The following is a 3,502-nucleotide window of genomic DNA, read 5'->3' as shown; positions in this document are numbered from 1 at the left end:
TGTTTTATTCATTATGTCTTCCCAAATCAAGACCCACAACTGTCCTGTGTTTTGTCTAAACAGCAGCTTCCTGTCTGGCATTGATGAAACAAAGTTCACTGAACTGTGATCAATGGGGTTAGCCTGTTAGTGATTGGGAGGCTTTTCTGTGATCTCAAATCAACTCTGTTCTATTGACTTCCTCAACGGCTCTTGACAGATCTCAGGGCTGCTCCTACCTGCCTCATCCTGAGCTGACAAGAGCACAGTGGCTTTTCTTTTGGGAGGTAGGAATTGCTTTCATATCCTTCAGGCTGGGGTAGCTGGCCATTTTACATGGAATCGCCTCTAACACTCTCCTCCAACACAGATTTAGAGAACCCTAAAGTTGAATCTCATCTTTTCAAACAGTTTGAGGATTGCCTGCCTAAGTCCTGGGGAAGGGTCCAGGATCTAAGGTGCTGTATCACTGTCCTCTGATGACACTGTTGATCTCTGTTCCCTCCCACAGCCCCTGCACACACCACATTGAAGCCAGAACTCAAGATCCACGTGGACACACGTCTGAGGCTTGGTTGCTCTCATGCGTTCAGTGAGTTGAGAGTTCTCACATAATTAGTTCTTGCTTACCATGGTCTGGAAGACTTGTTTACACGTGACTTGGAAGCACTCTTTGACAGTAGGTGATGTGAAAGACTATAGTTAGCAAAACTTTACAACCAGTTTCACATGCTTGCTATTTTAAAGGCATGTGTCAGTTGTGTGGGTTTAGGGTTTTTTTGTTTTTGTTTTTGTCTTTTTTCCACACTCTAATTTTTTAATAAAATTTTTTTCAAAAAAATTAATGTTGCACTTTTTCCTGATTGAGTTATGGGTAACTTATTGAGCATCTACTGTGTACAGATGCAAAGGAGCTACCGCCATTCCCTCCAGAGCTGGGACTTTGAGCATGCTCCTGTGAGCAGAGTCCTTTGTTCAAGGTTGGGGACAGCCCTGTGTCTCAACCCCTGGCTGTGATATGGGTTATCATTAGTGATGCAGGTCACATCTCCAGGACTGTGTTTGCTGTCCAACTGCCAGCTGTCATGTGAGAGAAAACACTTCAACCATTTTCCAAAATCAGAAAGAAGAGGCACAGTTAGTGTTGAGGCCCAAGATCTTGAGGACCATCCACAGTGCCACACTTTCATCTTCCAAGCCCCAAGTCACAAAAGAATTCAAATTAGCCCTGATCTTTGTTATAGATTTTAGTGACATGATTACGCTACCATAGCAACAGTTGGAAGTGATGGCTTTGTCCTCTGAGACACAGTATTAGGCTTTTATGTAAAGATTGCTGGGCTGGCTAACTTGACACAGGCTGTAGTCATTTTAAAAGCAGGAACTTCAGTTGAAAAAATGCACTGCCAGATTTGCCTATGGACATTTTTCTTAATTGATGAATGATAGGGGAGGGTCCAATTCCCTGTAGACAGTGCCACCCCTGGGCTAGTGCTCCCAGATATTTTAACAAAGGAGGTTGAGCAAGCCAGTTACCAGCACTCCACCATGACCTCTTTATCAACCCCTGTCTCCAGGTTTCTGCTCTGCTTGGATTCCTGCTCTGACTGCCTTCAGTGATGGACCCTGATATGGAAGCATAAGCAAAAATAAACCCTTTTACTCCTCAAGATGCTTTCTTTGGATGTGATGTTTTACCAAAGCAATAGAAACATGACTAAAACAATTGCTAAGTAAATTCTAGACTACTTTCAAATGAAGATAAAAAAATGTCTTGTACAAAAGTAGGTACAATATATTTTTCAAGTGAAGAAAACAACTACTGTTGGCACTATGTCACTTCTCACACTGATGGAGGTAGATCAGCACCCAGGAGCAGGTGGGGACCCATCCACTCCCATCTGAACCTGTCACCTTTGCTTCTTGCCTAACCTTTCTTGTTACACCTGGAAATCAGGACTCTGTGGTCAACAATGCAGGAAAAGATAAAGCTACCAACAAGATCTAGAAGGAAGACATGGTAGGAACACGGCACTTTAAAAGCACAGGCTCAGATTTGCAAAGGGGGTAAAAGGGATAGCAAATGAAGTGGCTAGTGACAGGAGTGGCCCCGGAGTTCAGGTGCCCTAACTCTCCAAGCCCCCTCAAATAGGATTTAACAAAGAACAATGAACCTGCAGAGAGCAAAACTGAGCTCTTACAGTAGAAGGCCCCAGAACCTGACTGGAGAGCACCAGTCATGACCTTTATTCTCTGGATTTTCTGAAGCTTGTCTTCTGACAGAAAAAAATAAAGCCAAGAATCCGCAGATTATAGAATTTCAAGAGGAAGTGAAACAGCAAAAAAAAAAAAAAAAAAAAAAAAAAAAAAAAAGTCAAAATTGGTATTTATATAATTCCAGCTTAAACAGCATAACGAATAATTGTCAAAAGCCATCAAGTGGTCTATTTGTCATATTTTTAATAACGTGAGTTTGTTTTTCCTTTGTCCCACCCTTTGACTAAAATCTGGCTGATTGGACAGTGGTGGGGTCAGCCTATGCATTCAATACTCCAGTCCATTTGCAGAAATTTCTCAAAGGCCTCTTGAAGATATTTCAGTCATTATTAGAGGGAAAATGAAACAAAACAAAAAACCCTGGTGTTCCCTATCACTCAGCATCAATGTGGAGGGATTGGTCTGTGTCTGAAATGTGAAGGTTTTGGAATTTAGAAGCTAGCTGCCCAGTAGGAATGACAGAAAACTTCAGAGAATCTCCTGAGGCATCAGCTACCTTGGATTCTCAAAATACAACCTCAGGCTCAGCCTTTATGCCCAGACTAACAGCCAGGATTGTTTGAGCACCATACCACTCCCTTACAATATAGCATGCTAAGAAAATCATCGTGAGGAAATCATCTCTGCACTGATTCTTCCTATTCGGGTTCTTGGAACTTGCCATGTGACCTAAATCAGCTTCTCGGTCCCAAGATTCCTAGCCAACAACATTAGGAAAATTACTTATGGAGTACTAACTTCTGTGAGAAAATATTCCACTTGAGAGTTAAAGCCTCTGCTGGTGTTGACTCTGAGATACTTGGGAGCCAGCTCTTGTCTGTGACAGGTGAGTCATGTTTCACCTCCCTCTTGATTCCCATGAGTCAGAGCTGCAGGTGGTGCCTGGGCAGAGACCAGCTCTGCTTTGTAGTCCTGCTCTTAGAGTCTGTGGCCTTGACCCCTGCTTGAACCATGAAGCCACCTATTGGCATTATCTCTAGACCACACCACCTACTGCACTACTCACTTGAGGCTTAAAATCCATTTTCTGTGAATAAATGACAGAAGAGAACCTGGAGCCTGGGAAGGGGAAATGGAAGAGATATTGTGAGTGGACTGTGGGCAGGTGGGGATGGGAGCATAAGCGAGGCCAGTCCAGAGAGTACCAAAAGAGACTACTGGAAGGTCAGGTAAAAACCTCCTGTAATTCTCCCAGGATCTGCAAGTTAGGACTCCTAGCAAGGGCGGATACATAGACTGAACTGGC

The sequence above is a fragment of the Phodopus roborovskii genome, unplaced genomic scaffold (genome assembly GCF_943737965.1).
Source record: "Phodopus roborovskii unplaced genomic scaffold, PHOROB, whole genome shotgun sequence".
In the NCBI taxonomy this organism is placed as follows: domain Eukaryota; kingdom Metazoa; phylum Chordata; class Mammalia; order Rodentia; family Cricetidae; genus Phodopus; species Phodopus roborovskii.
This window is presented reverse-complemented; position numbering follows the sequence as displayed.